Source organism: Prunus avium, chromosome 8 (genome assembly GCF_965620075.1).
Source record: "Prunus avium chromosome 8, drPruAviu1.hap1.1, whole genome shotgun sequence".
NCBI lineage: Eukaryota > Viridiplantae > Streptophyta > Magnoliopsida > Rosales > Rosaceae > Prunus > Prunus avium.
The window spans coordinates 5,401,741-5,426,734 of NC_142291.1; positions in this window are offsets into that span (position 1 = coordinate 5,401,741).

Consider the following 24,994-nt stretch of genomic DNA (forward strand, 5'->3'; position numbering starts at 1 on the left):
CTTCTGTTTTGCAAAACATGTTCTTTGAAAAAATTTAAAAAAAAAAAAAAAAAGACAAGCAAACTTTTCTTTACAAAACTAAGCCTTTCAGCAGTAACTATACCAAGCAAAGCCACTTAGATGGGATCCCGAACTGTCAACAAGCATCATGCCTAAGCAAAATAGCACAAGTCATGCAAAGCCAAGCTATTACAAAAATGGCATGCAATTCTTGAGGTGCCAGAACAACGAAACCATTGTATCCTTTCGATGAGCAATTCAAAACTTCACGACATCCAGAAATTCTTACAGGAGCCTTTGTGAAAATCATGCATACAATGGCCTGACCCTTTTAAGGCGCGGCAAGAGGGTGCATTTTAGGCCAAATGAGTAGACAAGCCTTGCGAAAGTTTTAAAGAGCAATGCATCGAAGATTTAGCTAAAAGATCCTATCAAAATTTCGGCAGCATATACCTTGTTCTTAAGGCTAGCCAACATGTCAGAAAGATTTCAAGAAGTTCACAAGAGCAAATTCTCCCAACCAAGCAATATATATATATAAGATGTACGGAGTACAACATGCCTCAAGCATTCAGAAATTAATGCAGGTTCCAGCGGTTCAATAGTACATTACAAAGTCATAACGACATAGTCGTTAGACTATCTGAAAAGTACACGGCCATTGCAAAAACAAAGTCACACATGTTGAAAATTTGTACGTCCTATGGTATCAAGAAAAATGGAAGCTGTGCACCGAGCCAACTGACCCCAAGCCAAAGAAAATAACCTGTGAAATAAAAGGAGGCAGCACTGCCGGAAGGTGCAGGGCAGTGCCAGCAGCTATGTCGAATGTTCCGAGAAGAAGAGGAGTAGGAGGCAGCACTGCTGGAAGGTGCAAGGCATGTCGGCAGCTATGTCAGATGTTCCGAGAAGAAGAGGAGTAGGAGGCAGCACTGCTGGAAGGTGCAGGGCAGTGCCAACAGCTATGTCGAATGTTCCGAGAAGAAGATGAGTAGGAGGCAGCACTGCTGGAAGGTGCAAGGCATGTCGGCAGCTATGTCAGATGTTTCGAGAAGAGGAGGAGTAGGAGGCAGCACTGCTGGAAGGAGCAGGGCATTGTCTACACCTGCATCGGATGTCCCAAGAACATGGGGGGCTGCCGGAAATAAACCCTTCTTTATGCAGCACCTCGATATGATCAATCACTGAAGTAGTTTTCGGCACTGGCTCTTCAGGTTTAGGGTTTAGGGGTATCTCCAAGAACAAAAGTGACTCCAAATTAGGTATATTACCTAGGGTAGGAGTCTTGGCCCGAGATTCTAAGATTTTCCGGCGATGCGATATCGCTTTGGACACCCACGTGCTGCCAGCGCGTGGGCACTGTATCAGAGAGGCATTTTGTCCAAATGCGATCCCCTGGTTGTCACGAGTGCGTAGGATTTTACGGATCTCAATTCGGATAATGATTGAACCCCGAACGGATTTTACATATTGTGTGTTATCCGGGTTCCATATGTTAGAACCGTCGGATCGCTTCCCAATTAAGATATGTTGATCTAGGTATTCCTAGGATCGTGTAGGATTTCACGGATCGTGAATCGGAGCCCCGGATGTTCCGATTCATTAACTTAAAGTTGTGTTTTTCAATAACCGTCCGATCGTGCGATCGTGAGCGATCCAACCGTCTGATCTGGACCAAACTTCCAAGACGTATATCCTAGACCTTGTGGAACCCATAGGAACTTTCGGATCGTAAAACGGAGGTCGTGGGCCCCGCGGGCCCGGTTGACCAAATTTGGAAGGTTTGATTCTCGGTTGGCCATGAGTCTTCCGAGGTAGTTTTACCCTTCGAAAAGTATTAGGATAACCTTGCAAGCGAGCCTAGGGTCTCGGCTTGAATTTTAGTATTTAAATGGACTTTTGTCTTCAGGAGCATAGTTTCCTATTTATATTGTTTTAGGATCTTTATGTAACTTATGCTCGTGTGAATGATCATTAGTTTAGAATATTATTTTTTCTCGTTGATTAAATTATCATGAAATCTACTAGGGATTTATATGATCATGGAATGAATATTTATATATATAGTTATAAGCAGATTGTCAATTTGTGAGTAAGCCTATTATTGTTAATATTCGAGTATCTTGAGTCTTATGTATAATAATTGAGAAAGTGCTATCTTTGTTGAATTTGTGTGGGGTACTTGGAATGGTAATTTGAATGTTATTAGCACTACCTTAGGTACCTCCCCGGTTATGGGTTTTATGTTTGAGAGTTTATTTTGCCCAGGCCCGTCGGAGTTTGTCCAGGCCCTTTGGATGTCTTCTTAATACGATGCCTTGGGATGGAAAATTTATGCATATTGTTTCAATGGTTCCTTGAAATATATTATATATTTGATTATTGGATTTAATATGTTATGTGGTATTTGTTATATATATTTGGGTTTTGGACATATTGGAGTATCTTGAGTTCCTATATATATAATATTTGAGAAAGTGCTGTATTAAAATATTTATATAAGGGATTACGAACTCCACCATCATACGTACCTCCCCCTTGGATGATGACATTTGGAAACAGTGGATATGGACACTAGGATACATGGATGGATATGACGGAACCCGGGGCATACCTTAACGGGGTGTCGTTGTAGACCCTTAATTGGGTAGTCTGCGCGCATAGGGCTGTTTTCAGGCGTACGGGTCTTGATTCTTCGTCCGTACGTGCTGGCTGAGAGTTAGTCCCCCAGTTGGACGGCTCGTCCCTAGCCACATAGTCCGTTTAAGGGCTGATAATTGTGAGCTAGTCAACAATCCCCTGTTGGATCGTTTCCCCAGTACATGATGTGCATCATCATATGTACCTCCCCTTGGATACTGATACATGGACATAGTGGATATGGTTTGGATATGACGGAACCCGGGGCATACCTTAACGGGGTGTCGCTGTAGACCCTTAATTGGGTAGTCTGCGCGCGTAGGGCTGTTTTCAGGCGTACGGGTCTTGATTCTTCGTCCGTACGTGCTGGCTGAGAGTTAGTCCCCCAGTTGGACGGCTCGTCCCTAGCCACATGGGCATTTGAGGCCGGATACTTGTGAGCTAGTCAACAATCCCCGGTTGGATTGTTTCCCCTGGTACATGATGATGGTGAGAGGTGGGTATTAATATATTACATATATGTATATGTGGTTTTGATTCTGGTTTGAGATTTGTGAGTTTGTACATGTATGAATGCTTGAGCCATGGATTGGGAAGTGTTGTATGTTGCATTCCTAAAAGGACACAAATTAATGTGCAAACAACCAATTAAAAATACCCGCAAGTGCACGAATCTATCGAAGTATAGATTATGTAAGTACGGGGTCGATCCCACGAAGAACTTGTCGGCTTCCTATAAGTTCTAATTTGAGTACGTAAAGAACACTTATTTAACACACCACAAATGCACAAATGCAAAATGGAAACTAGAAATGAGTAGAGAAGTGTAAAAGAAATGGAACAACACAAGAAAACTAGAGAAAAACACAAACAGCACTTTCTATCACCCTTTTATCACCATTTGGACAGATTAGTTTCTCTATTGAAATATCAAAGAGTGGAATTAAAAATGTAACAAACACTAGGGTTTCGGAATCCACCCTAAACAATTCTACCCATGTTCATGAATACTCAAATGATGAACTCTAAATATGTTGATGAAAATGTTCACAATCAAGACCATGGGTCGTGGCTCAAGACGCATTGATCCTCTCTAATATACGTAAAGTGCATGGTTCGTGCTACAATACTTGTGCCCTCCCCATAACCGAACCTAGGTATGGTTCGTACTTCGATTCAATTACAAGGAGAACCCATTAAGTTCAAAGAGAATATGAACATCACAAGAATCCTAATAGCATGGTGTTTACATTAGGTATTCAAGAAACCAATTCACATGGATGATTCTTACTTCATCCATTTATTGCTTAGTATAACATGAAGATACACATAATCCCAACAATCTCAAGAAGCATGCTTTCAAAGATGGCCAACCAAGGAAAAACACACATCAAGGATAGATTAATTTGGTGAATTGGAATTCATCAACAATATCTAGAAATTCATACACTCAAGCATCAAAACAATAAGGTAATCATGTTTAGGGCTTCAACCTAAGCCCTAGCTATGGAGTTTAGTTGCTCATACTTATTCCAAATACAAATTCAAAATAAAATTAGAAAGAGTTTACAGATTTTGAGAAAATGATGAAAGCTTCAAGGTCATCAATGGTGGAAGCTTTCTTCTCCACTTTGCTTGGCTGCACCTTGGCTTCTCCTAGCTCCAAGCTCTCCAAAATCTGCTCTCAATGTGTAGAATCATAGAATGAATTGGCTAACCACGTTCAAAAGCCTCTCATACTTCAGATTGCACTCACCTTTCCCTTGCCCATCAATTTACAGCTCACACTTTGAATATAAAAGTCATTCTTTCCTCCAAAGCCTTCACCCATTGTCCCCTTGCCATGATGAAGCTTTGTCCTTGAAAATATGCTCTTTGCCTCAGAAAATATCTCTTTCACTAAGGTAAATTCTTGTTACCAAGTGTTATGGTAACAAGAAGAATCAAGTGACACATTGGAGGTAAAAGCTGGACTACTTCGGATTTCCAGAGCTGTGGTAACATGCTGGATTGGTTGGATAGGCAATACTTGTCCAATGGAGCTCAAATTTGGATATGTTGTAGTTAACATCCATTGGAACAAGTTTCATGAAGATCTTCACCTCATCCGAGCACCAGAGCATGTTGATCCCAGGCTAAGAAGTTGACCTACGAAAATGAACAAAAACAGAATTTATAACCAATAATGCACTTTTAGCTCATTTTCATTCTAACCAAAGTAAAATCTAAGAAAACACAAAAAGGAAGTAAAAAGCTATAAAATTTCAAGAACTAACTCAAAATAGTGGGTGAATAACATGAAAAATCATGTGTAAAAATGAACCGAACAAACTTCCCAAACTTATCTTTTGCTAGTCCTCGAGCAAAACAGAAACTAAAACAAGACTCGAAACAAACTTTCCGAACATTTTCCAAAGAGAGGGTGACTCATGCAAACGATTCAAAAGTTTTCACAAGAAAAACTCAGTTTAGACATTAGTCACAAGGCGGCAAAGTTCAGAACACAACATGCTCAAGTGTAGTAGTGTGATGGCCAAATGGAACTCATTCTCCAAATTCAGTTTTCACACAACTTCAAAAATCATACCAAGCACAAATGTAACTTCAAATCTCACCAAAGTTGTCCTCTCACAAATGAATCACTCGGAAGAGGGTTACAATGCAACACTCAATAGTAAATATGAGAATAGAATTAAACCATAAGGGACTTAACTCAAAATTAGCAAGATGAAAAACATGCATGAATATGATCTCAAGAAGGATGCTAAACACTTAAAAGCATAAGAAAGTGTGCAAATCAACCACATGACATTTAGGATCAATTTAGGTCTTTATTATAGGTTGTAATGGGGCTAAGGGTGTAAGGTGAGTAAGAAATGAAGGATATGGATACAACAAAATCCAAGGAACTCACAATGTAAGAGCATATAATCGTTGACTAAAAGACTTTGAAACATCACGCTTTAGATTTTCACTCATTTTTTTTTAGGTGATCAAATAGACCACAAAGCCTTATACCTCCACTAATTACGATTCACACTCCTTCCTTCCATTCGAACAACCAAGAAACATGGAATTGAATTTGAAACCATTGCCACTTAACCACAACTTTTCTCTTTTCTTTCACCCTTTGAGTGAAGTACTTTTTTTTTTTTTTTTTCAATTTGGTGTAATAACCCTTCCCAAACTTAGCATGAAAAACACATCTAAATTAAAGCTCACGAGTTCCTTAGAAAGGTAAATTCTTGTTTTTCAGGCTAAGACTAGAAGTAATAATTGGTTACTTGAAAGAAAAGGCATACATGTAGGCTCAAAGTGGTTACAATGGAAAATCATGCTTAAGCATGCATAAGGTTAGCTTGAAAGGCACAAACGGTCCAAAGAGGGCCTTAATATCATTTCTCAAATGTCATGTAATCAAATTGCACAAGAATGAGTAACTTTTAAGTGCTCAACCAAATCAATGAATAATGAGATCAAACAACAACTCAGATGACAAGAAAAGTAAGAATATGTGTATAACACTCATGAATTGAAGCACAAGGCTCAAAGCTCACATTATATGGTTGTACAAGTCTAATTCATGCTTGATACAATTCTTTGGATCATGCAAGTCCCTCAACTGGAGAATTATGAAACAAATGGCAAGTGCATAGAGGGTTTCAAACATATCATGCTAGAACGATGTCATTTAGTAAATAATAAATTATTATTATTATTATTATTTTAAAGCATTTTCAATCAAGTCATTTAAACATTCATCACAATCTCATCATATATGTCCGGAAAGTGACTTAAGAACAAAAAGACTCAAAACAGAAAAGAAAACAAAATAAAAGAAAGTAAGAATTTACGTGAAACGAAAAAGACTTGCTATCCCTTCCCAAACTTAGAAACAAACATTGTCCTCAATGTTAAAGAATTTAGGCATTAACAATGTTATAACAAGAAATAAAGGGATAAAAGCAATGAAAGAAAAAAAAAAAAAAAAAAAAAAAAAAAACAAACAAACAAGTAATACAACTACAACACAGTTGCAAAAACAAAAACAAAAACGAAACCAAACAGAAACAAATAAAACAGTAAGCCCTAACAACAGTCTTACACATGCAGAAATCCAACCCAATGAAACGCACAAACCAAATGAAAGCCCAACCCAAACGAAAGCCCAAAAGCGAAGAAAGTAATAAAACAAAGAAACCAAGTCAGAAGCACAAAGAGCGAGGACTCAGTAAAATAGAAAAAGTGGGCCCTGATGTCTCGGCACCTGTGAGTCACGGGATACAAAGTGAGAGACGTGTCGACAGGCAGAGGTCTCTCTCACGTTCCCAAGCCAGAATTATTGGCTTCATAGGAAGGTGGGACGACTTTTGTTTCTCGAAAGCGCTGAAAGGCAGAAATGCAATTAAAGGGGTTGGGGACCAGGTGAGGTGACCTAAGGGGATAGGCCGTAAGGGCCACGCGAAACGCAGAAGCGCAGTGGCTAGGGTTACGTAAAAACGAACTCTATAAAAGAAGAAGAGAAAGAGTTGGGGAAGAACACACAAACTCATAAACACACAAAAGAGAAAAGAAAGACAAAAGAAAGTAAGAGTTGAAATGGCGTCTTCCTACCCATTCTCGTTGGATCTCAACCTAGCTCCACCGACTCAAACTCGGGGCCAAGCAGTGGCACCAGTGTGGATGCCCTACTTTGCCTCCGCACGGGGGCACGTGACAGTGAATGACTCGATACTGCTGGACAACGATGTTGCCGTTGGAGTTGCTAGAAATCTAGTGACTCCCAAGGATATACGGGTGCTGGGAGCAAGGGATGACAACCGGGTCGTGAGCGATGCTCTGGCACTAAGCGTGCAAAGCACCGCAACAGTCGCAAGTGTGGGTCATCGCCTACTTGCGAAGTCCCATGAGGTAGAGGTGCTGAGAGGTCAGTTGGCGGTAGAGCGAAGTATGGTGGAAGAGTGCCAGAGTATTATTAAAAGCTTAAAAAGGGAAAGGGCAAGGATAGTGGAGGTGAATCGACACCAGCTGGAGGCGTTGCGGGAAGAGAACAAAAATATCTCAAAGATGGTAAGTGTTTACGCCCATGACATGAGAAAGCAGCTGGAGGACCTGGACCAACCGGGTAAACGCAAGAAAACAGATCGCGAGAGTAGGTACTCTCAAGCTAAGAGTGCGATCTTTGGGAGCTCGAGTGATGAGCCCCAAGAGGCTGTGCGTGAAGCCCCGGAAGAGGATAGCCATAGGGCTAAACTCAAAGGTCCAATGGTCGAGACACCGAGCACTGTGAAAGAATAATTTCTAATGTGTTATTGGTGTGCCTGTTTGTCTTTGCCCTTTCCGTGTTTTTTTTTATTTAAATTTTTATTTTCTCGTTTTCGGAAATAAAATAAAAGAAAGTTGCAAAAGACAAAGAAGAAAAACAAAACGCAATTCCCAAACCGGAATAAAGGGAATGCGACAAACGAAAAAGAAACAAAACACGCTTCCCCAACTGAAATAAAACAAAAACGACAAACTAAAAAGAAATCAAAACACAATGCACCAGAAAACAGGGAGGAAAAAAAAGTAAAGTGAAAGTAGAAATGCTTCCCTTTTAACTGGACGCAACTGCAAATTGCTCAGGAAATGCAAAGTGGTGTCGGCTCCCTTATGAGCATATGTCTATTTAAACCACTTCTCGGTTGAAAGAAGGAGTACCCTGCATTTCATCCTGCAAACTCAAGAAAAACCATCAAAAAAAGTCCAGACATAAAAATCAATGGCATCCCCAGATATGCTTATTGATGACCTTAACCTTGAGTTGTCGCTTGCACCACCAAATGCCCAGATACGGGCTCCTCCAAACCCTATCTTCCCAAACTCCTCATACCATCATGGCTCGGCCTCAAACTTCTCTGAGGCGGTGCCGTGTAGGGCAGTACTGCCGGAAGGCATGACTGTCAGCAGACTTACAATTGCAGATCATCTGCATGTGGCGCAGAGGTCTGACAGGATGGCAGTGGACGAGTCCCACAATTTAACCGTGCTCCACGCGGTCTCGGCCACAAATTTGGGCATGCGCCTACTGGCGAGGACGCGGGAGTGCGGAGCACTGAGTGAGGAGGTGGCGGCCTTGAAAGCTCTGGTGGCGGACCAGCAGAAGCGGCTCTACAGTGCCAACCAGCATGTAGAGATGCTGCAAAAAAGGAATGAAGATCATGTAGAGCTGCTGCAAATTCTACAAGCAAGAACAGACAGAGGCAATTAGCAGAAGCCTCAGGTGGCGCAGAATGCAACAAAGAACATGTGATTAGGAATTTTATGTACGCATTTTCACGTTTGTGTATGTAATCACATGTTATGAAATAGAATAAGCATTCACGCCCAATTTCTGATTGTGCATTAATGAATTGAAAACACTTCCCAAACTTATATGAAACACTGTTTTTAAAAAAAAAAGAATGGAGATTGAAGATTAAACAATGTCATATAGAAAAATTGGGATGGACAAAAAGAAAATAAACAACCACAAACTTCAATAAAGAAGAAAAACAAAGAAAAACAAGTTAGAAACACAAACAAGTAAAGGAAAGCAAAAGTAAGAAAAACAAAGAGAAACAACAAGAAAATCCTAATTACCTTGGTTGGAAAATTGTAACCCTAACTCAAAAAATAAAAATAAAAATAAAAATAAAATAAAAGAAAGTTTGAGTCTAGAGAAACTCCACTTTGAAGCGATTAGGACGACAACAAACTTCTCTGTTAACCTTGGGTTGCCTCCCAAGAAGCGCTAAGTTTAAAGTCTTTTGCCGGACTTCCAACATACTATGGTCACTTGGGGGGCTTTGGCTCAATCGCCTCCTTGTGCCGAACATGAAGTTTCTTCAAATCCCTTTGCCATCTAATCAACCCATTTCGTATTCTTTTCTTTTTATGCGCGTGAGTAGATTTCAAAAGTAATTTTAAGCGCTCTTCAATACGTGGATTAGATGGATGAGGCACATATTTAGGATTGGGTGGCCTTCTCATTTGAGTAGAAGGAATGACATTGAACATGTGATTGGTACTTGGAACATGGATGTTCAGCTTGTCTTCCTCTAGTACTCCAAAAATAGAATAAGACATTTGATTAATTGAAGCACCTAAATCAAGTAAAGGTTTCTCAAACAATTTATCACCAATTATACAAGGAATTTTGAAACTTCCTGGATCTTCCAACTTGGGAGGAAGCTTCCTTTGCAAAACAACAGAAACCTCTTCCGTTAGTGCAACTGTTTCATCATCTTTGAAGTTCCTCTTGTTGGTACAAAGATCCTCCAAGAGAGGAATGTTGACTTGCACCTTCCTACAAGTTTCCAATATGTCCTTGGCATGTTGATTTTTCCTAGAACTCATCAACCTGTGAGGAAAAGGAGCATGTAAGATATCTTCATCAGTAGGTTCACGACATACCTTCTCCTTTCTTGCCCTTCTCGCAAGTTCATGCTTTGGGATCCATTCGGATGGAGAAGCTGCTTGTTTATCTTCCCCCTTGTTGATTTCATCATTTTCCTTAGGCCCAATCACTTGCTCAACCTGCATCTCATCATTAGTTTGAATTAGACTTTCAGAACTATTAACCTCACAAATTACCTTACCAATTCTCAAGGTAACTGCTTGAACATGCTCATGCCCGGTTGGTATCACTATTTGGTTAGGCATCATCCCAACTTCCCTTTGACTCAAAGCTATAGCAATTTGCCCCACTTGATTTTCTAGATTGGCAATGGCCTTATTCATTTTCTGCATGTGGGTATCATTCCTCTGCATGTGAGTGTCATTCCTCTGCATGATGAAATTATCTGTGTTTCTAACCATTGAAGCAACAATTTCTTCCAAAGTTGGTCCTTGAGGTGGTTGGTGAGATTGACTAAGTGGTGGTGGATTATAATATTGGGGTTGACCATAAGGTGGACAAGTATTATGTTGGCCTTGATATGGTTGATATGACCCTTGTTGAAAATTTGGATTGTCGGTCCACCAGAAGTTTGAATGATTTCTCCACTCCGGATTGTATGTTTGTCGGAAATATTCATTCATAGGCAACTCATTATGAAATGAGCCAAAAACATTTGCTTCCTCCATCACAAATTTATTGGAGTATTCTTACATAGTAAGTTCCACAATTTCAGTTGCGGCTGCCATTGGAGATGGTGGAGGTGACTCCTCGGATGTTCCTGTAAGAAAAAGAAACAAAAACAAATCAAGATAAAATGAAACAACAATCAATAAACAAAAATAAAACTAAGTACTCTAAACATACTCAAACAAAACAGATAAGCAGCCGTGCCAGTTCCCCGGCAACGGCGCCAAAAATTGTTGCATTCCTAAAAGGACACAAATTAATGTGCAAACAACCAATTAAAAATACCCGCAAGTGCACGAATCTATCGAAGTATAGATTATGTAAGTACGGGGTCGATCCCACGAAGAACTTGTCGGCTTCCTATAAGTTCTAATTTGAGTACGTAAAGAACACTTATTTAACACACCACAAATGCACAAATGCAAAATGGAAACTAGAAATGAGTAAAGAAGTGTAAAAGAAATGGAACAACACAAGAAAACTAGAGAAAAACACAAACAGCACTTTCTATCACCCTTTTATCACCATTTGGACAGATTCGTTTCTCTATTTTTCCAGTTTTGACCTCTGTCCAGTGTTTGACCTATAACTTTCCAACCGTATGTCCACAATTTACGTTCTTTATACGGTTGGATTCAGCACAGAAAATGAAAGAACACAACGCGGACCAAAAGTCCAAAACAATTACGGAAACAAATAAAATTCAGTAACAAAGACACACCACGTGTCGAACACACAACTCACACACACATTTGGGGGGGGGGGGGGGGGGGGGGTTTTCAAGTGACATATTTCTATTGCATGAAAGTAAATGGACTTTGAATTTAAATGAGAAAAGTAGAGATGAAATATCAAAGAGTGGAATTAAAAATGTAACAAACACTAGGGTTTCGGAATCCACCCTAAACAATTCTACCCATGTTCATGAATACTCAAATGATGAACTCTAAATATGTTGATGAAAATGTTCGCAATCAAGACCATGGGTCGTGGCTCAAGACGCATTGATCCTCTCTAATATACGTAAAGTGCATGGTTCGTGCTACAATACTTGTGCCCTCCCCATAACCGAACCTAGGTATGGTTCGTACTTCGATTCAATTACAAGGAGAACCCATTAAGTTCAAAGAGAATATGAACATCACAAGAATCCTAATAGCATGGTGTTTACATTAGGTATTCAAGAAACCAATTCACATGGATGATTCTTACTTCATCCATTTATTGCTTAGGATAACATGAAGATACACATAATCCCAACAATCTCAAGAAGCATGCTTTCAAAGATGGCCAACCAAGGAAAAACACACATCAAGGATAGATTAATTTGGTGAATTGGAATTCATCAACAATATCTAGAAATTCATACACTCAAGCATCAAAATAATAAGGTAATCATGTTTAGGGCTTCAACCTAAGCCCTAGCTATGGAGTTTAGTTGCTCATACTTATTCCAAATACAAATTCAAAATAAAATTAGAAAGAGTTTACAGATTTTGAGAAAATGATGAAAGCTTCAAGGTCATCAATGGTGGAAGCTTTCTTCTCCACTTTGCTTGGCTGCACCTTGGCTTCTACTAGCTCCAAGCTCTCCAAAATCTGCTCTCAATGTGTAGAATCATAGAATGAATTGGCTACCCACGTTCAAAAGCCTCTCATACTTCAGATTGCACTCACCTTTCCCTTGCCCATCAATTTACAGCTCACACTTTGAATATAAAAGTCATTCTTTCCTCCAAAGCCTTCACCCATTGTCCCCTTGCCATGATGAAGCTTTGTCCTTGAAAATATGCTCTTTGCCTCAGAAAATATCTCTTTCACTAAGGTAAATTCTTGTTACCAAGTGTTATGGTAACAAGAAGAATCAAGTGACACATTGGAGGTAAAAGCTGGACTACTTCGGATTTCCAGAGCTGTGGTAACATGCTGGATTGGTTGGATAGGCAATACTTGTCCAATGGAGCTCAAATTTGGATATGTTGTAGTTAACATCCATTAGAACAAGTTTCATGAAGATCTTCACCTTATCCGAGCACCAGAGCATGTTGATCCCAGGCCAAGAAGTTGACCTACGAAAATGAACAAAAACAGAATTTATAACCAATAATGCACTTTTAGCTCATTTTCATTCTAACCAAAGTAAAATCTAAGAAAACACAAAAAGGAAGTAAAAAGCTATAAAATTTCAAGAACTAACTCAAAATAGTGGGTGAATAACATGAAAAATCATGTGTAAAAATGAACCGAACATTGTACGGCAACATACGCCTTGGATAGGGTATGGTTGCAGGATTGAACTGATATAAAGGGAAGAATTTGATAATGTGTTCATTTGTGTTTTGTTGGAATTGGAGTTGTGATAATCTGAAATGTATCGTTGGTGCTGTTTTAAATATTTGTTTATTACTGGAAGTGACTGTTGAGGTGAGAACTACGTGTGGCTTGATCCCTTGTCCAAGGGTACGTAGGCAGCCTGGGGTCTCACCTAGGTGCAGCCGCGAATTATTATTGTGTTTAAAAGGTTTGATCGATTCTGTGGATGTGATTGTTGGATTTGAATCCGGTTTAATGATTTCTGTGGTATTTGTAAAGTTGTTTGTGGATTACATGGTTTATGTAGTTTTCGACTTAAGAACTTTGTGGGTTTTGTTTCGAACCGTTTGAAGGCCAGAGGCCTATTTTGTATTCGCATGTTGATAACTTGTGTATGCTGCCAGTTGGGTTTTAAACTGTGTTTTGTTTGCATGTTGAAATTTTGGGGAAAGCCAAATTTTAGGGGAGACTGCCGAAATTTCGGTAGAAAGTCTCGGTTCTTAGTATGTGGGCCCGACATCGGTGTGATGTCGAAAAATTCCCACAGGATTCGTCTCGGATTTCGAGGAATTCGGGGCGGATCCTGTCAATATGAAAACTCTATTGCTCTCTATAGATGGAAGTCTGTATGTAGAGAATTAATTGAATAATAAAACTGCAGGAGGATTGTTCTATTTATAGTTGATGAAATACTCTTTCCAAAAAAGTATCCCAATCTGAAAAGGCAAACAATGCATCCCTAGGTCTCTGATAGGGTTCCAGACACATATGAAGAGTTTCCACCCCCCAATTGAAGATGGGCCATTATAATAACCCAAATGTCATGTCTTTAACCCAATGGATTTTATTAATTTCCATTCAAATAGAAAAATAATATTAAAAAAATAATATTAAATTTCTCACAAGAACTTCACGATGGTCGCTGCTTCTTGAAATTTAAACTAAATATAATCCACAATATAGACTAACTATTTAGAAATGGCTTAGTTCCTTAAGATTAAGGTGGAGCTCCTTCCTGAAATCAATGGAGTTTTGACACTTGTCAAATTCTAGCAATATTGACAAAGTTTCAACAAAAAAAGAAAAATAATATTAAAATAATTTGGCACGTGTAAAAATCACATTGGTTGTAAGAAGAAGATCCTCCTCAAATCTTAAGAAGCCAAGCTCTTTTTCCTTTATGAAATGGACTTACCTAGTGGCCACATCGGGTGGTAGGCTGGGGCTTATGTTTTAAACCATTGACCTATAAAAAATTGGAATGGCTTGGCTTGCCCATGACCTGAAACCAAAGAAAGATTGCAAGTGATATTTTAGTAAATCATCTGTTTCTGCATGCGAGAGAACCCTTTTCCGAGGGCATTTTGGGTGTCCAATTTAGCAAGCATCTCGAACTGTGATTTGTTGTTGAAAATATTGTTTTTCTGACAGTATTTGGGGTCCCTTGAAAAAAAGTTTTCGCAAATGACTACTGTTGTAGTGTGAGCTCTGTTGGAAAATGGCTCACATTTAGTATGCAAGTGAAGGAGTGAGCGACCGGTCGCAAGGTTTGGGCGACCGGTCGTTTTTACACAGATTCGAAGTCTGGAGCAAATGCATGGGGCGACCGGTCGCTAGTTCTTTGCGACCGGTCGCAGGAAACATGAGCGACCGGTCGCGTGCCATTTGCGACCGGTCGTAAAGAAGCAGAATCGAAACTGAAGCCTCAGTCCAAAAGCGACCGGTCGCCAGTTCCTGGCGACCGGTCGTCCCAGTTGTGCTGTGACGATTTCTTACGTGTTTTCAACTGTGTTTTCGGTGGCTATCGCTTTCCACACGATTGCAGGTGTTTAATGGGTCACTTCTGAGGTAAAAGAAGGTGGACTACCTGCTGTATAGTTGGGAGAGCACTCATTGCCAATTGGTTGTCTTGGTTTGGAGAATCCATTCTCCATTTTCTGGTTTTGTTGGAAGGTGGCTGAAGTGGGATTTGTTTACTTGCATGATCTGATCTTTAGTCTAAGTGGGAGACTAAAGGAAGGAACGTGGAAGACAAGATCGTGCCTTATCTTGTGTCCATTGGTTTGTGTAGGTAATGGAGATAAAGCAAGACATTATAAGATGAGAAAGCAAGTTGAAGATAGGTGTGGTTAATCTCAAGGTGGTCAAGTAGCTGGGTGCTATTGTGTTCAAAGGAGGTTAACTCACCAAGGGAGAACGTGAGAGAGAGCAATCAGTTCAAGTTTAGAGCTGAGTTGGGGTCTTGAGAGTCTAGACACAAAGGGGGGAAACACCAAGGGTTGTGAGAGTGTTTCACAAGTGCATCAAAGTGTTGAGCAAAGGGGTGTGAGAGAAAAGAGAGCTTGGGGAGAGAATAGAGTTCTAAGGGGGTTTTCTGTGTAAAACCAAAGTTGTAACTTATTCTTTCATGAAGTGAATTTCTCAAGGGGATCACCAAGAGGATGTAGGCAATTGCTGAACCTCTATAAATTCTTGTGTCACTTTGTGCTTGGTTGTTGTCTCAAGCGTGTGTGTGTGTGTGTGTGTGTGATTCATCCATCATTGTGTGTGTCACAAAGTCCATCAACAACAAGATCATTAGGGGAGTGAGTGAAAGTGTTTGTCCATTTTCACAACAAGTGGTATCAGAGCTGTGTTGGAGCAGCAAGTGCTAGTGTGTTGAAGATGGCAAGTGACAAGGAAGCTGAAGGTGGAAGTAGCTCTATGCATCAGAGGCTACCACAATCTGTCAGCATGAAGGTGGAGTTGAAGCCTTTCACAGGGAAGGAGAACTTCACACTTTGGCAAAGGAGGATGAAGTCAGCCCTTACACAACAAAATCTCAGTGTTGTCTTGGAAGGCAAAGAGAAGAAGCCGGTTACCATGACAGATGCGGAGTGGGGTGTGCTAGATGAGTTGGCTAGAGGAGCCATCGAGAACTTCATCTCCGATGAGGTGCTCATCAACGTGATGAAGGACACAGCGAAGCAAACATGGGAGAAGCTCGAAGAGATGTTTGCAGGGAAGTCGCTGTCCAACAAGCTCTTCCTCAAGGAGGAACTCCTAAATCTTCGGATGGCGGAGGAAGGAAATCTAATGGAGCATTTGAGCAGCTTCAATAGATGTGTTGCTGACTTGCAAAGAATGGATGTGTTGTATAATACGGAGGATAAGGCACTCATGTTACTAACATCCTTGCCTCCGTCTTATAAGCATTTCCGAACTACACTTATGTTCGGGAAGAGTACTTTGAATTTTGAGGAGGTGGTGCAAGATGTGATGACGCATCACAGGATGTCTCAACGTTCGGAGGAGAACTCTCAAGATGCTGGTTTGTTCGCAAGGAGTCGTTCAAGCAAGCAAGAAGGCAAGGGCAACAAAAGGAATACTAAGTCCAAGGACAATGAAGGGTGCTTCGAGTGTGGATCTATGGATCATTGGAGACGAGATTGTCCGGTATGGAAGGAGAAGTTGAACAAGATGAAGAAAGCTGGAAGTTCAGCCCACGTGTGTGATGAGGACACATGTGATGAACTCTTGACGGTTACGGATGAGAGTAACGGGGAAGTCATGGCAAGTTCTTCGTGTAAGAATTCTTCTTCAAGGTGGATTTTAGATTCCGGGTGCTCATATCATGTGTGTGCAACTAAGTTGATGTTTGACACATATGAGGATAAGGATGCATGCAAGATTATGTTGGGAGACAAAACTACATGTGAAGTTTTGGGCATAGGGACTGTGAAGATCAAGTTGCAAGGTGGTGAAGTTTGGACTCTTAGTGAGGTAAGGTTTGTACCTGCACTAAGAACGAATCTAGTCTCTCTAGGTTCTTTGGATAGAGAAGGTTGCTCTTACAAGGCCAAAGGAGGGAAGCTCATGGTCACACAAGGTTCTGTGGTGGTTATGAAGGGGGAGATTCAACCAAACAACACATACAAGCTCTTGGGTGGTGCAGAGATTTGTACCAAGGAAGAGCAAGCAACAAGTCTTAATGTCAAGGAGCCGGTCCAACATGATGTAGCTGCAAGTATGCTCAAGAGAAGTTGGGCAAGGAAGGTTAGTCAAGGTTGTATGACTAACGGTTCATCATCAAAGGTGCTTGATTTCAAAGCTGCAGAAAGTGTGGAGAGGAATATCCACAAAGGTGAAATCAAGACAAGGAATGATGGGGAGGATGTTGTTGAAGAGAAGCTTCTTGCCAAGGTGGTCATGGAAGGGACTCCATTTGAGGTGGAGCTTGACACAAGGGCTGAAGAAGGAGGGCAACAACAACAAACTCACAAAGGGGTTCTACTTGAGGTGGAGCCATCATCAATTGCAAGGTCCAAGCCCAAGGAATCCATCAAACCGTCCCTAGGTTTTGGATGGATGGACCAAGAAGTTCCAACCACGTTTCGGAGTGCTATAGGGAGCATGAAGCGGGAAAGTTGGAGAAGTGCATTGATGAAAAGAAATGTGTTCTTAAATCCAAGAGCAAGAAGTGCTAAATGGGGATTTAGTGAACAAAGGTTTGGTATGGGGTTTGCATATCAAGGGAAGTCCAAGGTTCAAGGTTCCAAGGAGGCAAGGAGCAACGAATTTGGCAAGGGGGAACTCTTTTCTGCACAAGAGGTCCATGTTACTCAAGTTTAGGCTTGGGTGGAGCACCTTCCACCAAAGGTGCATTGAGGCAAGAGGTGTATTGCCATGGTGGAGCTCTTGGAAATTACTAGAACAATTTCTAAGAGGTTGAAGAGGTTCTAGAGGTCAACAATGACTCACGGGGTGATTAAATGGTTCGCCAAGGTGGAGATTGTTGGAAAATGGCTCACATTTAGTATGCAAGTGAAGGAGTGAGCGACCGGTCGCAAGGTTTGGGCGACCGGTCGTTTTTACACAGATTCGAAGTCTGGAGCAAATGCATGGGGCGACCGGTCGCTAGTTCTTTGCGACCGGTCGCAGGAAACATGAGCGACCGGTCGCGTGCCATTTGCGACCGGTCGTAAAGAAGCAGAATCGAAACTGAAGCCTCAGTCCAAAAGCGACCGGTCGCCAGTTCCTGGCGACCGGTCGTCCCAGTTGTGCTGTGACGATTTCTTACGTGTTTTCAACTGTGTTTTCGGTGGCTATCGCTTTCCACACGATTGCAGGTGTTTAATGGGTCACTTCTGAGGTAAAAGAAGGTGGACTACCTGCTGTATAGTTGGGAGAGCACTCATTGCCAATTGGTTGTCTTGGTTTGGAGAATCCATTCTCCATTTTCTGGTTTTGTTGGAAGGTGGCTGAAGTGGGATTTGTTTACTTGCATGATCTGATCTTTAGTCTAAGTGGGAGACTAAAGGAAGGAACGTGGAAGACAAGATCGTGCCTTATCTTGTGTCCATTGGTTTGTGTAGGTAATGGAGATAAAGCAAGACATTATAAGATGAGAAAGCAAGTTGAAGATAGGTGTGGTTAATCTCAAGGTGGTCAAGTAGCTGGGTGCTATTGTGTTCAAAGGAGGTTAACTCACCAAGGGAGAACGTGAGAGAGAGCAATCAGTTCAAGTTTAGAGCTGAGTTGGGGTCTTGAGAGTCTAGACACAAAGGGGGGAAACACCAAGGGTTGTGAGAGTGTTTCACAAGTGCATCAAAGTGTTGAGCAAAGGGGTGTGAGAGAAAAGAGAGCTTGGGGAGAGAATAGAGTTCTAAGGGGGTTTTCTGTGTAAAACCAAAGTTGTAACTTATTCTTTCATGAAGTGAATTTCTCAAGGGGATCACCAAGAGGATGTAGGCAATTGCTGAACCTCTATAAATTCTTGTGTCACTTTGTGCTTGGTTGTTGTCTCAAGCGTGTGTGTGTGTGTGTGTGTGTGATTCATCCATCATTGTGTGTGTCACAAAGTCCATCAACAACAAGATCATTAGGGGAGTGAGTGAAAGTGTTTGTCCATTTTCACAACAAGCTCTCTTGACATCGGCCTTGTGTGAGCCAAAAAAAATTAAAAATTCAAGAATTCGGATTTTTCGTCTCAGATCAATTTACCTTGAAAGGTTGAAGCTCTTGACCTTTTCTACTGTTCCTAGTAAGCTTGGCTTGATTTTGAGGATTTTGAGCCTCTTGACTCCATGCATTTATCCGCATTTCGCCTCATCCCAGCCATTAGAATAATCTAACGACTTGAACATAACATGCCAATTAGTATAATATTTTATTTTATTTTATTATTGTTCTAAACTAACAGTATCCCTCCCTGCCGTTATCTCTCCGTCCCCTCCCCCTCGCCTCCCTCTCTTCGATTTCTCCCATTTCCCACTTCACAACAATCTCTACTACTCAACTTCTAGACCCAAATAAAAAATCCTAGGTAATATCTGAAACGGGTTCCCGACCCTCACACCCCAATCAACAAACAGGTTTGCAACGCTCATCGGCGACTCCAGCCAGTCCATAAGCTGCTCAAACGGAGCTTCAAACTTGGTGTTCACAGCTTCCACGAAAGCCGGAAAGTAGTTTGCAAGAGCGAGCTCAGAGGGTTTGATGTTGGGTAGAGTGGCGAATCGGACGTTGTCGGATTTCGTGTTGGAGCCGTTGAAGCATGCCACTCTTCTGTGATGACGAGGATGCTATTGGGTTTCTTTGAAGACAGTAGTTTGCAGCGGTTCATCATGGGGTTGATTTGTCCTCTGCCGAGATAGGGCGGGAATTGGCTCAAGTATTGCTGTAGCCATTTTGCTCATTGTATATATGAGAATTGAGGAGAGGGAAGAGAGCAAGGGGGGACTTTTGAGAAAACGGCAACACTCACGTCAATTTAGAAAAACAAAAAATTAAAAAACTAAATTTTATGTTATAACTAATGTGTCATGTTTTAAGTCATTGAATTATTGTAATGGTCGAGACGAGGCAGAATGCTAATAAATGTGTAGAGTCTAAATGCAGAGGTTCGGATCTTAATTTTAATTTCAGCAGCTCACGGACAATGGGTGTTAAATTTGTACGTTGGATAATTTGAGTTGCATTATCCTGTCCATTATGTCAATTAGCCGTTTGCTTTGAAAGGAGGGACAATTTATGGAATTAACAATGGCCGATGATCATTGGGTCAATAGTTACTTTGCGGAATCATGGCTGTGGCTAAACTTTGTTTCCTTCCTTGGGCTTATTTTAGCATCAGGTGCGTGCTATTTTCCTGTGTATTATGGGAAGATTTATCTGGATACAAATCCTTTGCACATGTATTATTATTTTTTTAAATGAAAAATCACCCTGACGGGTCCAACCCATCTGCTCCTATTTGTATATCCATTGCTTGCTTTGTTATTAGTCTTGGAAGTTAGCTCATTCACAGTTTAATAAAAAATTAAGTAGCTAACTTAAAAAAAAATATTTCCCACTCAAATAAAACCAAATCATATTTCAGCTCTTAAATTAAGGGAGGATGTCCATGAGAACAAATAATTCATTAAGACAGGTCTTTTTTAAAAGAAGAATTCAATAAGACGGGTGTTAGATGTTCTTGTTTAAAGTTGTTTAGCTTAACCATACCAACTTGTAAAGCATTCTCTGCAGAAAGTTATAGAGGAGCTGGAGGGCTTTGGTCATATTCAATTTTAGATGTCACTGTCTGGTGAAATGATGTTGACCACATGTGTTTTTCCATTTCTTCTTCAATAATTGCTGAAACATACATGCCCAATTTTTTTTTTTAAGAAAGAAGTCGACCTTCTTTTTTAATTTCCAAATTAATCAATGATTTTCCAATATCATATGTACCCGAAAAATAAAGAAATTTCAGTACCAGATTTAAGTTTTTTGTTTATAAAAGGAAGCATTTGTAAGAATAGAAACATTGCATCGATCCATATTCATTGCTCAAGGAAAGGAGGCGAATATCAACACATAAAAGAGAGCATAGAAAGCAAGCAGTTGCCTGCATTCGAGGTTTGTGTTCGAACCCCAATATCGCTTGCATAAAAATAACATAAAAATAGAGAGGACAGAGATGAGTACTCCTGAACCTCCTCCGATAAAGGTCCCATCCAGTTCCGGCATAATAGTGGGCAGGGGCGGAGCTGTATTAAGGCCAGGGGTGGTCTTGGCACAAGATAATGAACCTTCCACAAGTAATGAACCTCCAAAGGATGATGAACCACCAACGGTCAATGAACCGCCCAAGGTTAATGAACCACCAACGGTTAATGAACCGCCAACGGTTAATGAACCACCCAAGGATAATGAACCGCCCAAAGTTAATGAACTGCCAACGGTTAATGAACTGCCGAAAGTTCATGGAATACCAACAAGTAGTGATGTTAGCTTTTTGGTTTCTATTTTGGAACTGTTCACCCGTTTTAATTTACTTCCTGAGATGACAGGGCAAAGTTCCCCATTAATTCAAAGACCATGTTTTGGTCAGTGAATTAACTTTCTTTATGTGTTGAGCGTGCCACTGTTAGCAATTTTTCAACCCTAACAGACTTATGGTAAAATAACTTGCGCCCCAAGTTATTAACTTTTACCAAACGATTGTGAATTTGGGTGAGGAATATCTCCCAAGTAAGTTCTTTTCTGTGCCTTAGACTGGTAAGGACTTTTACAATTTATCTCAGTATAAAAACCGGCAGTTCTGGCCAGAATGAAAGATGACAGATTGAACCAATTTCAGGCAGAACTCCCTTTTACAAGACTCAAAAAGGGAAAAACTGACTATACAAGGACAAGGAGAGGGCTGCGCTTCCATTTCTGTCTGGATAGTTGCCTCTGTTCTGGGCTGGACTGGATACGCCTGTGCTGGACTGGACTTTTAACAACTTCAACTGTTAGGCTTCAGCTGTAAATCGATACCAAAGCTTGAGTTTGGCAGAGCTTTAATCTATTTCGAACCCTGGAAGGTTTTTGGATGGGCAGAACTGGGACTTCTCCAGTCTGAAAGGGGCAGAAGTGGCTGGACTCGAGCTGGAAGTGGGCTGTAATACCTGTGCTGCTTAGTCAGGGCTCTTCACAAATTTGTTGAGTTTTTCATATTTGAGAAAACTCGAAACTCTGCTTAGCTTGGCTTGTACTAAACCAAATTTGTAACGAGAGAAATCTCGTTATTGTTGACTAGTGAACTGGGATTCAAACCAGAGGTAGCGATTTAAACTTGTCTTTGCTGGGAGAAGACAGGATGATTCTGCAAGCTTGTTGGCAAGCTTTTGAATATTTCAGGCTCGAAGTCTGTTGGAACTTGTTTAGGATTTTGTGATCAAGTGATCATTTGAGTGTTTGTCTTTTGACTGAGTTTTGGTTGATTGGTTGATTGATTGTCCCTTGCTCTATTCACCCTCTCTTGTATATATAGGAAGTGTTCCTCTGAGAATGGGCGGCAAGTAATCAAAAGATCTTTTAATTTTTAAAATGAAATAAACAGGGGTTCTATCCATTTTCTGGCGAGTAAGCACTCAACGATTAGTTTCTGAGGTGACCACTTCTGTATTTTTGATGGAGTGCCCTACCTGTTCTTCCATTCCACCTGCTTCTACAAAAGGTCTGGAGCCTTGGAGATGGCTGGCTCTCAGCTTTTGGACAGTTTCATGTTTCCCGCTTATCTCTCTTTTTATAAAAACAGAGTCTGCTTATCCTCGAAAATGGTATTCCTCCAAAATATCAGAATATTTTTTAGATAAACTAAGCGGGCTCTAATCTTCTGGCAGCAAGCTACTTTAGATTTTTTCTTCTTTTATACCTGCTCCTGTTTTATTTCCAGTTTTCAGCCGAAATTATTGACTCCTCCAAGTCAGGGATCACGTGGGGCTGTTCCGTTTTGAAGGCCAGCTTGAGTCTAGTTTGCTTTTGAGCCTAACTTTGGATTTCTTCGAGGCCCAAGTTTTTTTTTCTGATTCCTATTGTTCACAAGCCCTTTAATGTTTTGGGCCGTGTTTTTGGCCTGTCCACTCATTTAATGGGCTGGGTCGTGCTGATGGGCTTGAGGTCGTCTGATACAAGCGGCCTAGGAGATGGTGTGGGCTTTTGTTTTTGGCGTGCTAAATTTGGGCCCAAACAGGAACTTGCAAAGCTATAAAACTTATCTTTGCCTTCCTTCTTATTACATCCCAAAATTATAGATAATACAATACAATTAAATTGTACAACTAATTCTTATTGAACCATAACAATCTTTTAAATATTGGATAAGGGTAAAAATTAGGGTTGTAATATATATATTCACAGAGAGCTTTTATTGAGGTATCCCTCAAAAACTTATTTGAGGGACATCCTTATAGGGGCTACTCTGCACTATATTTCACTAATCCAAATTAACCGTCTATTTTGTATATATTCATTTAAAGATCATCTTTATAAAAAAATCACTTGAATCCGATATCATTTGACCGCTCAATTAAATTATTGAAATTTTAGTACTTTCTTGAAGCACCATGTTCATTGATTTTGTAGGACACAATTAGATATCTAAACGGTTTCTGATTTATCTAATTTTTTGCAAGGATGATCTATGAATGAAGGCTTGAAAAATAGACGGTTTTGGATAGTTTTTTTTTTTTTTTTTTTTTTTTTGTAGGATACTCTAAAGGATGATCTATGAGTGAAGACTTGCAAACTAGTAGTCTTAGTTTTGAACCTCTATGTCACCTTTGTATAGTGTGTGTGTGTGTGTGAAGCCTCTCATCCCTCTTGTAATTTAAACTATAGTTTGTATTTAAAAAAAAAAGGGAATTAATTCCTTATTTTACTAATATTAAGATGAAGTCAATTCATTCTCAAAACTTCTCATGGAAAATTTTGTTCTTTTACGTTAGGACATTTATCAACATACAAACATATACTTACACAGCTCTTCTAGTGAGAAAATTTCTTTTAAATGCTATGTGAGATCCCACATCGACCAACGGAGAGTGGGTGATGTGCCTTATATGTACACACCCGCATCCATATAGCATGAGGCCTTTTGGGAGCTCACTGGCTTCGGATTCTTAGGAACTCCGATGTTAAGCGAGTTGGAGGCTAGAGCAATCCCATGATGGGTGACCCACTGGGAAGTTGCTCGTGAGCTCCCAGAAACAAAACTGTGAGGGCCAGAGAGGGGAGGGGGAGGGGGATGGGGGGGCCCAAAGCGGAAAATATCGTGCTACGGCAGAGCCGATCCCGGGATGTGACAATTTGGTATCAGAGCCACTCTGCTGTGTGGTGCGAGTGTGCCGACGAGGACGTCGGGCCCTTAAAGGGGGTGGATTGTGAGATCCCACATCGACCAACGGAGAGTGGGTGATGTGCCTTATATGTACACACCCGCATCCATATAGCACGAGGCCTTTTGGGAGCTCACTGGCTTCGGATTCTTAGGAACTCCGAAGTTAAGCGAGTTGGAGGCTAAAGCCGATCCCATGATGGGTGACCCACTGGGAAGTTGCTCGTGAGCTCCCAGAAACAAAACCGTGAGGGCCAGAGAGGGGGGGCCCAAAGCGGACAATATCGTGCTACGGCGGAGCCGATCCCGAGATGTGACATGCTACATTTGCTCTCAAGTAGGCAGTAAAATATTTAATAATATATTTTTTCATTATGGAGGAAAAATGATAATTGTTTGCAATATGCATGAATATCTTCCATATATCAGTTTTTGTATGATTACTATGCAAGGGATTGAGCTGACCTTGCTGCTATATCCAGCTAGAAAGCCTATTTTTTACAAGAATCCAAACATACATAAAATCCTTTGGAAATAAGGGATTTCAATTTTCATCATCATAGTGTTGTCCACATTGATTTCCCTAACCTTTGCACAACACTCCCACAACTTGGAGTACTGTGAAGCATAAGTACCCTCAATGATTTCAATAGCCTTCTGCTTATGCTATCTCCCTCTTAATAAGAGCTTGGAATAACCTCAACCCCATCTTAGGCTCATCTCTAATTCGATCAAGATATTTTTTAGCAAGGAAAGTTGCAGTTTGAGAGTTGCTATAACTTATGCTACACGTGTATGTCTCTGTCATG